Consider the following 14550-nt stretch of genomic DNA (forward strand, 5'->3'; position numbering starts at 1 on the left):
ACAAAGTGGCCAAAACTAGTGGGAGACAGAAGATTAGGAAGCTTTTAAAAGCCAGCAAAGAATGACTAAAAAAATGATTAAGAAAGGGAAGCTAGACTATGAAAGTAAACTAGCACAAAATATAAAAACAGATCGTAAGAGTTTCTATGGGGATATAAAAAGAAAAAAAAAAAGAGCGGCTAAAGTAAATGTTGGTCCCTTAGAGGGCGAGACCAAGGAATTATTAATGGGGAACATGGAGATGGCAGAAACTCTGAACAAGTATTTTGTATCTGTTTTTATGGTAGAGGACACTAACAATATTCCAACAGTGGATAGTCAAGGGGCTATAGGGGGGAAGGAACTTAACACAATCACAATTACTAAGGAGGCGGTACTCAGTAAGATAATGGGACTAAAGGCAGATAAGTCCCCTAGACCTGATGGCTTGCATCCTCGGGTCTTAAGAGAAGTAGCGGCAGGGATTGTGGATGCATTGGTTGTAATTTACCAAAATTCCCTGGATTCTGGGGAGGTTCCAGCAGATTGGAAAACTGCAAATGTAATGCCCAGATTCAAAAAAGGAGGCAGGCAAAAAGCAGGAAACTATACACCAGTTAGCCTAACATCTATGGTTGGGAAAATGTGGGAGTCCATTATTAAAGAAGCAATAACAGGACATTTGGAAAAACAAAATTTGGTCAGGCAAAGTCAGCGTGAATTTAGGAAGGGGAGGTCATGTTTGACAAATCTGCTGGAATTCTTTGAGGATATAACGAACAGTCTGGATAAAGGAGAACCAGTGGATGTGGTGTATTTGGACTTACAGAAGGTGCTACACAAAAGATTACTGCACAAGATAAAAGTTCACGGGGTTGGGGGTAATATATTAGCATGGATAGAAGATCAGCTGACAAACAGAAAACAGAGAGTCGGGATAAATGGTTCATTCTTTGGTTGGCAATCAGTAACGAGTGGGGTGCCGCAGGGATCAGTGCTGGATCTCCAACTATTTACAATCTATATTAACGACTTGGAAGAGGGGACTTTGTGTAACGTAGCCAAGTTTGCTGACGATACAAAGATGGAAGGAAGAGTAATGTGTGAGGAGGACATAAAGAGGCTGCAGGAGGACATAGTCAGGCTAAGTGAGTGGGCAAGAATTTGGCAGATGGAATATAATGTTGGAAAATGTGAGGTCATGCACTTTGGCAGAAAAAAAATCAAAGAGCAAGTTATTATTTAAATGGAGAAAGACTGCCAAGTGCTGCAGTACAGCGGGACCTGGGGGTACTTGTGCATGAAACACAAAAGGATAGTATGCAGGTACAGCAGGTAATCAGGAAGGCCAATGGAATCTCGGCCTTTATTGCAAAGGGGATGGAGTATAAAAGCAGTGAAGTCTTGTTACAGCTGTACAGGGTATTTGGTGAGGTCACACCTGGAATACTGCGTGCAGTTTTGGTTTCCAGATTTACGAAAGGATATACTTGCTGTGGAGACAGTTCAGAGAAGGTTCACAAGGTTGATCCCAGGGATGAGTGGGTTGCTTTATCAGGAAAGGTTGAGTAGGTTGGGCCTCTACTCATTGGAATTCAGAAGAATGAGAGGTGATCTTATAGAAACGTATAAGATTATGAGGGGGCTTGACAAAGTGGATGCAGAGAGGATGTTTCCACTGGAGACTAGAACTAGAGGGCATGATCTTAGGATAAGGGGCCGCCCATTTAGAACTGAGATGAGGAGAAATTTCTTCTCTGAGGGTTATGAATCTGTGAAATTCGCTGCCTCACAGAGAGTTGTGGAAGCTGGGACATTAAATAAATTTAAGATAAAAATAGACAGTTTCTTGAACGATAAGGAGATAAGGGGTTATGAGGAGCGGGCAGGGAAGTGGAGATGAGTCCATGATCAGATCAGCCATGATCTTATTGAATGGCGGAGCAGGCTCGAGGGGCCTTATGGCCTACTCCTGCTCCTATTTCTTATGTTCTTATAACCACAACTATCTTCCTTTGTGCTAGGTATGACTCTAGCCAGTGGAGAGCTTTCCCTCCCGATTCCCATTTACTTTAATTTTACTAGGACTCCTTGATGCCACACTTAGTCAAATGCTGCCTTGATGTTGAGGTCAGTCACTCACCTCAATTCTGGAATTCAGCAATTTTGTCCACTTTTGGACCAAGTCTGTAATGAGGTCTGGAGCAGAGTGGTCCTGGCGGAACCCAAACTGAACATTGGTGAGCAGGTAAAGAACATAAGCAATAGCAGCAGGAGTAGACCCTACGGCCCATCGAGCCTGCTCTGCCATTCAAGACCATGGCTGATCATCGACCTCAACTCAACTTTCCGTCCCGATCTCTATACCATTGATTTCCCCCAGACTGCAAAGATCTATCCATCTCAGCCTTGAATATATTCAGAGACTCAGCATCCACAGCCCTCTGGGGCAGAGAATTCCAAAGATTCACAACCCCCTGAGTGAAGAAAGTTCTCCTCATCTATGTCTTAAATGATCTTCCCCTTATCCTGAGTCTGTGACCCAGAGTTCGAGACACTCCAGCCAGGGGAAACAACCTCTCAGCATCTACCCTGTCAATCCCCTTCAGAATCTTGTATGTTTCAATGGGGGGGGGAAAGAGGAGGAGGAGGAGGGGGAAGAAGAGATGGGGGGGGGAGAGGAGGGGGGGGAAGAAGAGGAGGGGGGGGGGAAGAAGAGGAGGGGGGGGGAAGAAGAGGAGGGGGGGGGGGAGAAGAGGAGGGGGGGGGAAGAAGAGGAGGGGGGGGGAAGAAGAGGAGGGGGGGGGAAGAAGAGGAGGGGGGGGAAGAAGAGGAGGGGGGGAAGAAGAGGAGGGGGGGGAAGAAGAGGAGGGGGGGGGAAGAAGAGGAGGGGGGGGGAAGAAGAGGAGGGGGGGGGAAGAAGAGGAGGGGGGGGGAAGAAGAGGAGGGGGGGGAAGAAGAGGAGGGGGGGAAGAAGAGGAGGGGGGGAAGAAGAGGAGGGGGGGAAGAGGAGGAGGGGGGGAAGAAGAGGAGGAGGGGGAAGAAGAGGAAGAGGAGGGAAGAAGAAGAGGGGGGAAGAAGAGGAGGGGGAAGGGGGGAGAAGAGGAGGGGAAAGGGGGGAGAAGAGGAGGGGGAAGGGGGGAGAAAAGGAGGGGGAAGGGGGGAGAAGAGGAGGGGGAAGGGGGAGAAGAGGAGGGGGAAGGGGGAGAAGAGGAGGGGGAAGGGGGGAGAAGAGGAGGGGGAAGGGGGGAGAAGAGGAGGGGGAAGGGGGGAGAAGAGGAGGGGGAAGGGGGGAGAAGAGGAGGGGGAAGGGGGGAGAAGAGGAGGGGGAAGGGGGGAGAAGAGGAGGGGGAAGGGGGGAGAAGAGGAGGGGGAAGGGGGGAGAAGAGGAGGGGGAAGGGGGGAGAAGAGGAGGGGGAAGGGGGGAGAAGAGGAGGGGGAAGGGGGGAGAAGAGGAGGGGGAGGGGGAGCAGAGGAGGGGGGAGGGGGGAGAAGAGGAGGGGGAAGGGGAAGAAGAGGAGGGGGGAAGGAGAGGTTGGGGGGAGGAGAGAAGAGGAGGGGGGAGAAGAGATGGGGGGAGGAGAGGTTGGGGGGAGAAGAGAAGAGGAGGGGGGAGAAGAGATGGGGGGAGGAGAGGTTGGGGGGAGAAGAGGACGGGGGAGGTGGGGAGAAGAGAAGAGGAGGGGGGGAGAAGAGGTTGGGGGGGGGGGAAGAGGAGTGGGAGGCTGAACGGGCCCCGCCGACGAGTGGAAGCCAGGCCGCCGAAGACTTCGGGCAGGGCCCGCCCCCAGCAAGATGCCGGACGGGCTCCAATGACAACGTGGGAGGGAGGGAGGGGCAACGGCCGAACGGGAATGGTGGGGGGGGGGAGGAAGAAGAGGCAAAGAGAGAAGCGCGCGCTGAACTCGGGGGTGGGGGAAGAGGGGGAGCGGGAGCTGAACAGGAGGGAGGGCGAGCCAGAGTCCGATCTTTGCCCGATGAGCCCATTCGGCCAGGGCTCGGGGCGGCGTGCTTCAGGCCCCTCCCACATAGCCTCGGGGTGAAGAGCTAGAGTGTGCGCGCATGTGCAGAGTTCCCGGCACTGTTTTCAGCGCAGGGACCTGACTCTGCCCTCGACTCCTTGTACTGCACCACGCCAAGCACGAAGACGTCCTGAGGAGCTCGCAGAATCACAAGTTAAGTTTTCGGCGCCCTTTTTATTCCAGAAAATCGCCACATCTTATGGAAGTGCGCCGTTCTTAGAGAGGGCGGAAACTTGAACATCATGAGTTCACCTCTCATTCTTCTCAACCCCAGAGAGTACTGGCCCATTCTACACAGTCTCTCATCATAAGACAGCTCTCTCATCCCAGGAATCAATCCAGTGAACCTCCTTCTAAGACAAGTATATCCTTCCTTAGGTAAGGACGCCAAAATTGTGCACAGTACTCCAGGTGTGGTCTCACCAAGGCCCTGTATAACTGTCGCAAGACTTCCCTACTCATATACTCCAACCCCCTTGCTATTAAAGGACAACATGCCATCTGCCTTCCTTATTGCTTGCTGTACCTGCATGTTAACTTTGTGTTTCTTGCACAAGGATATCCAAATCTCTCTGAACACCAACATTTAAGTTTCTCATCATTTAAAAAATATTCTGTTTTTATATTCTTATCAAAGTGAACAACCTCACATTTCTCTATGTTTTACTCCATCTGCCAGCTTACTGCCCACTCATTTAATCTATCTATATCCCTTTGCAGACGCTTTGTGTTCTCCTCAGTTTACTGTCCCACCTAGCTTTGTATCGTCAGCAAATTTGGATACATTACATTAATATAGATTGTAAATAGCTGAGGCCCCAGCACGGATCCTTGCAGCACCCCGCTAGTTACTGTCTGTTAACCAATCCTCTATCCATGCCAATACATTATCTCCAATCCCATGAACCCTTATCTTGTGTAATTTCCCTTTTATGTGGCACCTTATCAAATGTCTTTTGGAACTCTAAACATACTATATCCAGTGGTTCCCTTTTATCTACCCAGCTAGTTATAAACTCAAAAAACTAAAATTTGTCAAACACTATTTCCCTTTCATAAAGCCATGTTGACTCTGCCTAATCATGTTATGATTATTTAAGTGCCCTGATACCACTTCCTTAACAACGGATTCCAGCAGTTTTCCGACGACTGATGCCAGGCTAACTGACCTGTTGTTCCCTGCTTTCTCTCTCCCTCCTTTCTTGAATAGCGGTGTTACATTTGCCATATTCCAATCCGCTGGAACCATTTTGGAAGATCACAACCAATGCATCCACTATCTCTGCAGCCACCTCTTTTAGAACCCTAGGATATAGGCCAATCAGGTCCGGGGGATTTGTCGGCTTTTAGTCCCATTAAGTTTCTCTCGTACTCTTTCTCCACTTATATTAATTACATTAAGTTCCTCACCCTCATTAGACCCGTGGTTCACCACCATTTTAGGTATGCTTTTTGCGTCTTCTACTGTGAAGACCAGATACAAAATATTTGTTTAATGTTTCTGCCATTTCCTTATCTCCATAATAATTTCTCCCGCCTCTGTCTCTAAGGGACCAATGTTTACTTTTGCTACTCTCTTCCTTTTTATATCCTTGTAGAAGCTCTTACAATCTGTTTTTACATCTCTTGCGAGTTTTCTCAGTCTATTTTTTCCCTTATCATCAATTTTTTGGTCACCCTTTGCTGGTTTCTGAAACTCTCCGGATCCTCAGGCTTACTACTATTCTTCGCAACGTTATAAGCTTCTTCTCTCAATCTAATGCTATCCTTAACGTCTTTAGTGAGCCACAGGTGGATCACTTTTCCTGTGGAGTTTTTATTTCTCAATGAAATGTAGCCACAGCTTATTTATTGCCATACCTTTTGATCTATTTTACCAATCTACCTCAGCCAACTCGCCCTTCATATCTATGTAATTGGCTTTAAGTTTAATATTCTAGCTTCGGACTTGGGCAAGTCACTCTCAAACGTGATGTGAAATTCTATCGTATTATGATCACTCTGCCCCAGAAGATCCTTTACTATGAGATTGCGAATTAACCCTGTCTCATTTCACAATAGAAGATCTAAAATAGCCTGTTCCCGGTTGGCTCCATGACGTATTGTTCCAGAAAACTGTCCGGAATGCATTCCATGAACTCGTCCTCCAGACTAGCTTTACCAATTTGATTTGTCCCATCTATATGAAGATTAAAGTCCACCACGATTATTACAGTACCTTTGTTACAAGCTCCTACTATTTCTTGATTAATATTCTGTCCAACGGTATAGCTACTGTTAGGAGGTCGATATTCTACTCCCACCATTGTTTTCTGCCCCTTGTTATTCCTTATCTCCATCTATACTGATTCTACTTCCTGATCTTCCGAGCCAAGATCCTTTCTCTCTACTGTCCTTATGTCATCCTTTATCAGGGCAATCCCCCTCCTTTACCATTCTACCTGTCTCTTTGAAATGTCAAGTACCCGAGAACATTTAGTTTCCAATCTTGGTCACCTTGCAACCACGTCACTGTAATGGCTGTTAGATCAAACCAATTTATCTTGATTTATGTCACTTGTTCATTTATCTTATTACAAATGCTTCGTCCATTCAGATAAAGAGCCTTTAATTTGATTTTTTTTAACCATTATTCCCTGCTTTGACCTTATTCTCTGCTGCACTTCTACCATTAAACTCTGTCCCTTCCTGTAAGACTCTACTTATTTTTACCCAATCACTGCACTGCTCTATTGCATTGACCTTTTTCTTTAGATATCTAAATTTACCCTCACCTGACCCCTCCCACCACCCCCCCCCCGCCCCACCCCCATTTTTTAGTTTAAAGCCCTATCTACAGCCCTAGTTATTCGATTGGTGAGTAAGTGCCCATGCTTGACCTGAAGCCATGAGACATTATGGGGTCCGGAGTCAATGTTGAAATTGAAGACTCCCAGGGTCATTCTCTGCCGATTGTATGCCACCTCGGGTGGGTCTGTCCTGCCGGTGGGATAGGACATACCCAGCAATGGTGATGGAGGAGTCTGGGACATTGGCTGAAAGGTATTATTCTATGAGTATGACTAAGGAATGGTACTGCATAAGGGAAGAAAAAATTGAGAGAGAGATTGATGACATCTAAAGATATGCAAGTGTACCATACAACACAAAAATACAATCTCTTAAGTTATATAAAGCCCCTGATTGTTTCTATGGGAAAACAGTTCAAGGGCATTCATTTGCATTATTTTGGTTTTTATATTAGGTGCCCACATTTCTAAAAGCATTTCAAGTACAGGTATATCTGCACCTTCTGAAATTCACTTGGATATTCACTGCAATTGAGAAGATTTTGTTTAAATACAACTAATAGTCTCCAAAAAAAATCTATTCCATGGAGCCTTCTAGCATTTTCAAAAGGATACCCAACATTCAAAAGGATACACCATCCTCCACACAGAACATTCCTTGGCACTGGATTTCAGAACTGATTGTACTGTACCTTGTGTTCACCGAGAATAGAACAACGTGTGAATGCAACATCTGTTATGTGCTATTTGCCACCTCTCGAGGAAATAGCTAATCTGTTTAGTGCCAGTGAAATTCCCCTGGCAGTAATGCCATATAACATTAGGTATTTGAACTGCTTCGAGTCACAGATAAAAAAACAAAAATGCTCGATAAGCAGGAAGGCCATCCCCATTTGGACATCACTGTGTAAAATAGGAAACTGCATTGGAATGAAGCGACTACAAAACTATTCCCATTATATGAAGCATAAGAAAGAATCTTTTTATACCAGAATTCACTAGTATGTTTTGTTTATTCCACTCCGTTTTCTGTAGCTTTCTGAAATTCTATTTTCTAGTCAGCATTAGAATGAATATGAAACTGGTATTTGCAAATCCATTCCAACTGAAGGCATCTTAAGTATTAACATTTAATAAACTTTACTGACAAGTCATTGTACTCCAACGTTCAGTGCTATATGTGTTTCAATTTACATTTTCTGTTTTTGAAGAGTAATGTGTGTATTTATGGAAGATGGAAAAAAAAAACATTACCATAGAGAGGCAGGAGTCGAGAGAGGCAGCGGCCTATAAAAGCCTCAGCAGTCCGGGGAGTTGAGAGACGCGGGAGGCGAGAGAGGCAGCGGCCTATAAAAGGCTCAGCAGTCCGGGGAGCGTCGAGAGAGGCGGGAGTCGAGAGAGGCAGCGGCCTATAAAAGGCTCAGCAGTCCGGGGAGCGTCGAGAGAGGCGGGAGTCGAGAGAGGCAGCGGCCTATAAAAGGCTCAGCAGTCCGGGGAGCGTCGAGAGAGGCGGGAGTCGAGAGAGGCAGCGGCCTATAAAAGGCTCAGCAGTCCGGGGAGCGTCGAGAGACGCGGGAGTCGAGAGAGGCAGCGGCCTATAAAAGGCTCAGCAGTCCGGGGAGCGTCGAGAGAGGCGTACTTGTGCAGCTCCAGCTGAGAGAAGTCAAAAAAGTAGAAAGAAATCAAAAGGTGACGTCACAGCCAACGTGGTAAGTGATTGGCTGCTGATTGGTGAGTAGTTTTTCTTTTTCTTTATTAATCAGTAACTTTTAACATTGTTGTCGGCAATTTAAGTGTATCTAAGGGTTAAGTCATGGCAGGACAGCTCGGTCACGTGATATGCTCCTCCTGTACCATGTGGGAACACGGGGACAACACCAGTGTCCCTGACGACTACATGTGCGGGAAGTGTGTCCACCTCCGGCTACTGACGGTCCGCGTTGCGGAGTTGGAGCTGAAGGTGGATTCACTCTGGAGCATCCACGATGCTGAGAATGACGTGAGTAGCACGTGTAGCGAGTTGGTCTTACCGCAGGAGAAGGGTCCACAGCCAGCGAGGGAATGGAAGACCAGCAGGAAGAGTAGTGCAAGGAAGGTAGTGCAGGGGTCCCCTGTGGTCATCCCACTGCAAAACAGATACACTGCTTTGAGTGCTGTTGAGGGGGATGACTCATCAGGAGCAGGCAGCAGCAGCCAAGTTCATGGCACCGTGGCTGGCTCTGTTGCACAGGAGGGCAGGAAAAAGAGTGGGCGAGCGATAGTGATAGGGGATTCAATTGTAAGGGGAATAGATAGGCGTTTCTGCAGCCGCAACCGAGACTCCAGGATGGTATGTTGCCTCCCTGGTGCAAGGGTCAAGGATGTCTCGGAGCGGGTGCAGGACATTCTAAAAAGGGAGGGAGAACAGCCAGTTGTCGTGGTGCACGTTGGTACCAATGACATAGGTAAAAAAAGGGATGAGTTCCTACGAAATGAATTTAAGGAGCTAGGAGCTAAATTAAAAAATAGGACCTCAAAAGTAGTAATCTCGGGATTGCTACCAGTGCCACGTGCTAGTCAGAGTAGGAATCGCAGGATAGCTCAGATGAATACGTGGCTTGAGCAATGGTGCAGCAGGGAGGGATTCAAATTCCTGGGGCATTGAAACCGGTTCTGGGAGAGGTGGGACCAGTACAATCCGGACGGTCTGCACCTGGGCAGAATCGGAACCAATGTCCTCGGGGGAGTGTTTGCTAGTGCTGTTGGGGAGGAGTTAAACTAATATGGCAGGGGGATGGGAACCAATGCAGGGAGATAGAGGGAAACAAAAAGGAGGCAAAAACAAAAGACAGAAAGGAGATGAGGAAAAGTGGAGGGCAGAGAAACCCAAGGCAAAGAACAAAAAGGGCCATTGTACAGCAAAATTCTAAAAGGACAGAGGGTGTTAAAAAAACAAGCCTAAAGGCTTTGTGTCTTAATGCAAGGAGTATCCGCAATAAGGTGGATGAATTAACTGTGCAAATAGATGTTAACAAATATGATGTGATTGGGATTACGGAGACGTGGCTCCAGGATGATCAGGGCTGGGAACTCAACATCCAGGGGTATTCAACATTCAGGAAGGATAGAATAAAAGGAAAAGGAGGTGGGGTAGCATTGCTGGTTAAGGAGGAGATTAAGGCAATAGTTAGGAAGGACATTAGCTTGGATGATGTGGAATCTATATGGGTAGAGCTGCAGAACACCAAAGGGCAAAAAACGTTAGTGGGAGTTGTGTACAGACCTCCAAACAGTAGTAGTGATGTTGGGGAGGGCATCAAACATGAAATTAGGGGTGCGTGCAATAAAGGTGCAGCAGTTATAATGGGTGACTTTAATATGCACATAGATTGGGCTAACCAAACTGGAAGCAATACAGTGGAGGAGGATTTTCTGGAGTGCATAAGGGATGGTTTTTTAGACCAATATGTTGAGGAACCAACTAGGGGGGAGGCCATCTTAGACTGGGTGTTATGTAATGAGAGAGGATTAATTAACAATCTCGTTGTGCGAGGCCCCTTGGGGAAGAGTGACCATAATATGGTGGAATTCTGCATTGGGATGGAGAATGAAACAGTTAATTCAGAGACCATGGTCCAGAACTTAAAGAAGGCTAACTTTGAAGGTATGAGGCGTGAATTGGCTGGGATGTATTGGCGAATGATACTTAAGGGGTTGACTGTGGATGGGCAATGGCAGACATTTAGAGACTGCATGGATGAACTACAACAATTGTACATTCCTGTCTGGCATAAAAATAAAAAAGGGAAGGTGGCTCAACCGTGGCTATCAAGGGAAATCAGGGATAGTATTAAAGCCAAGGAAGTGGCATACAAATTGGCCAGAAATAGCAGCGAACCTGGGGACTGGGAGAAATTTAGAACTCAGCAGAGGAGGACAAAGGGTTTGATTAGGGCAGGGAAAATGGAGTACGAGAAGAAGCTTGCAGGGAACATTAAGACGGATTGCAAAAGTTTCTATAGATATGTAAAGAGAAAAAGGTTAGTAAAGACAAACGTAGGTCCCCTGCAGTCAGAATCAGGGGAAGTCATAACGGGGAACAAAGAAATGGCGGACCAATTGAACAAGTACTTTGGTTCGGTATTCACGAAGGAGGACACGAACAACCTTCCGGTTATAAAAGGGGTCGGGGGGTCTAGTAAGGAGGAGGAACTGAGGGAAATCCTTATTAGCCGGGAAATTGTGTTGGGGAAATTGATGGGATTGAAGGCCGATAAATCCCCAGGGCCTGATGGACTGCATCCCAGAGTACTTAAGGAAGTGGCCTTGGAAATAGTGGATGCGTTGACAGTCATTTTCCAACATTCCATTGACTCTGGATCAGTTCCTATGGAGTGGAGGGTAGCCAATGTAACCCCACTTTTTAAAAAAGGAGGGAGAGAGAAAACAGGGAATTATAGACATCGGTAGTGGGTAAAATGATGGAATCAATTATTAAGGATGTCATAGCAGTGCATTTGGAAAGAGGTGACATGATAGGTCCAAGTCAGCATGGATTTGTGAAAGGGAAATCATGCTTGACAAATCTTCTTTTTGAGGATGTTTCCAGTAGAGTGGACAAGGGAGAACCAGTTGATGTGGTATATTTGGACTTTCAGAAGGCGTTCGACAAGGTCCCACACAAGAGATTGATGTGCAAAGTTAGAGCACATGGGATTGGGGGTAGTGTGCTGACATGGATTGAGAACTGGTTGTCATACAGGAAGCAAAGAGTAGGAGTAAATGGGTATTTTTCAGAATGGCAGGCAGTGACTAGTGGGGTACCGCAAGGTTCTGTGCTGGGGCCCCAGCTGTTTACACTGTACATTAATGATTTAGATGAGGGGATTAAATGTAGTATCTCCAAATTTGCGGATGACACTAAGTTGGGTGGCAGTGTGAGCTGCGAGGAGGATGCTGTGAGGCTGCAGAGCGACTTGGATAGGTTAGGTGAGTGGGCAAATGCATGGCAGATGAAGTATAATGTGGATAAATGTGAGGTTATCCACTTTGGTGGTAAAAACAGAGAGACAGACTATTATCTGAATGGTGACAGATTAGGAAAAGGGCAGGTGCAAAGAGACCTGGGTGTCATGGTACATCAGTCATTGAAGGTTGGCAGGCAGGTGCAGCAGGCGGTTAAGAAAGCAAATGGCATGTTGGCCTTCATAGCAAGGGGATTTGAGTACAGGGGCAGGGAGGTGTTGCTACAGTTGTACAGGGCATTGGTGAGGCCACACCTGGAGTATTGTGTACAGTTTTGGTCTCCTAACCTGAGGAAGGACATTCTTGCTATTGAGGGAGTGCAGCGAAGGTTCACCAGACTGATTCCCGGGATGGCGGGACTGACCTATCAAGAAAGACTGGATCAACTGGGCTTGTATTCACTGGAGTTCAGAAGAATGAGAGGGGACCTCATAGAAACGTTTAAAATTCTGACGGGGTTAGACAGGTTAGATGCAGGAAGAATGTTCCCAATGTTGGGGAAGTCCAGAACCAGAGGTCACAGTCTAAGGATAAGGGGTAAGCCATTTAGGACCGAGATGCGGAGGAACTTCTTCACCCAGAGAGTGGTGAACCTGTGGAATTCTCTACCACAGAAAGTTGTTGAGGCCAATTCACTAAATATATTCAAAAAGGAGTTAGATGAGGTCCTTACTACTAGGGGGATCAAGGGGTATGGCGAGAAAGCAGGAATGGGGTACTGAAGTTGAATGTTCAGCCATGAACTCATTGAATGGCGGTGCAGGCTAGAAGGGCCGAATGGCCTACTCCTGCACCTATTTTCTATGATCTCTGAAAACTCCCAATACCTCACTAATACAAAAATCTCCCTCCTTGGTGACCCCAAAGAATCGCCATTCCTCTGTTGGCTGCAGATGCAGCTCCATACATCACTACATTCTCCTGCTCTCGCGAGTGTCAAAGGCAATGCTACTGGGAGATGTCGGCAGCAACACATCCAGTTATGCAAAAATTGGTCTATTGCCTATAATGACCCATGAAGAGCGGGATAATAGTAAGTGAGTGGGAGAGAAGTAGGGACCAATCAACATCACTAAAACAGATTATCTCGTCATTATCGCATTGCTGTTCATGGGATCTTTCAGTGCATAAATTGGCTGCCATGAAAAGTACTTCATTGGCTGTAAAGCTTTTTGGAGCGTCCCGAGGTCGCGAAAGGCATTATATAAATGCATTTTCTTTTTATTTTAATCAGAGATGGTCTTATTTTTCCAGTAAATAAAACTGCAAAGTTCAAATACTGCTTCCGAGTGCTCCATCGTGCACACAGTCCACAGCACTAGCAGCAAGATTGAAATCGGGCTTTAATTTTGTTCGACAACATTCCTACGAAGTGCCCTGGGCGTTTTACTACGTTAAAGGTGCTAAATAAATGCAAGTTGATGTTGTTTAATTAAAAAAAAAAATGCCCACTCATTATTGGTGGGTGTCTCCTCTTAAAATGAATAACAGTCAATGGGAAATGGAAAAGTTAATACTGTGTACTGCTGGCTTTTCTGCTTTACTCTGGACAGAAATCCGCATTCACCCAAGATGAAGTCCATTTTTTTGCTGGCTTCTCGTCTTTACTGTCATCTCCTCCTTGGCCAAGTGCTACTTTGATGCTTTTGCAACCTCGCTAAGAAATAATTAGGTGAATCAGGAAATGATTTACATCAATACTTGCATCCCAGATCCAGCCCAAATCGGGCTTATTCATTGTTAATGTACTATCACTCCTAAGAAAGGCCAAGATGTCTATAGTTTGTGGATTTCCACTTGAGAACAGGCACAAGTAATACAGATTCCCTCCCCACCCTCCCCCACCACCACAGTGCAAGTTTAAAATTCTTATCTTTGTTTCATGTCATTCGCTACCTCACACCTCCTCATCTCCATAACCTCCCGCAGCCCGACGGCACCTCACCCAGAACTCTCCATTCTTCCAACTCTGGCCTCTTGTGCATTCCCCCCTCTTCCATGCCTTGAGCCATCTAGGCCCAATGTTCTGGAATTTTCTACCTTGACCCCTCTGCCTCTCCACTTCCCTCTCCTCCTTTAAGGCCCTCCTTAAAACCCACCTCTTCAACCAAGCTTTCTGTCAGCCCTCCTAATATCTCCTTCTCTGGCTCGTGTGTTAGATACGTCTCTGTGAAGCAGCTTGGGACATTTTTCTATGATAAAGGCACCACATAAATACACGTTGTTTTTGGCCACTGTCAGTCCCAGCATCAAGCACTACTCAGGTAAGGTACAGAATAAATTGGATGCAGATTGAAGCTCGCTATACTTTGCCTCTATGTCTTAATGTCAAGCTCCACAGCATCCTTTCCCCACTGCGTCGGTGTAAAATTTCCATGTTCTCATCAACCTGTAGACACAGGCCCACATAGAGCTAGCCTAAACCATGCACCTAAATAATTTTAGCTGGGAAACATACAGCATAAAAGTAAAGGGTTTCACCAAATCACTGAGGGTGAATTTGAAAGCAGGACACAAATGGTTAAGGAGCATCATGCAATTTCTATCCAGTTACCATTGCAGCTCAGAATTCAATGTTTGAGGCACATTTTACATATTTTAATTTGTTTGGAGGGAGGGAGGGAGGAGAATGGAAAGAGGGTGATTTGGGAAACTGGTAATCATAGCAAAAGAAAAAAATATTTAAATTCAATCCTCAGGTAGAAGTTAACATATTAAAAGTGGTTTAATAGCATCAATTTAACCTCCAGCATTAA

At 46.2% G+C, this 14550-nt stretch overlaps 1 protein-coding gene across 1 annotated transcript in view; it reads right to left on the reverse strand.

The window, feature by feature from the left end:
• The window catches only part of dhx15 (DEAH (Asp-Glu-Ala-His) box helicase 15), a gene marked incomplete at its 3' end in the record, with an annotated part of 160369 nt that overhangs the window by 71687 nt on the left and 74132 nt on the right, over positions 1-14550 (reverse strand). The window lies entirely within an intron of this gene.

This window comes from Pristiophorus japonicus, unplaced genomic scaffold (genome assembly GCF_044704955.1).
Source record: "Pristiophorus japonicus isolate sPriJap1 unplaced genomic scaffold, sPriJap1.hap1 HAP1_SCAFFOLD_835, whole genome shotgun sequence".
Taxonomy (NCBI): Eukaryota; Metazoa; Chordata; class Chondrichthyes; family Pristiophoridae; genus Pristiophorus; species Pristiophorus japonicus.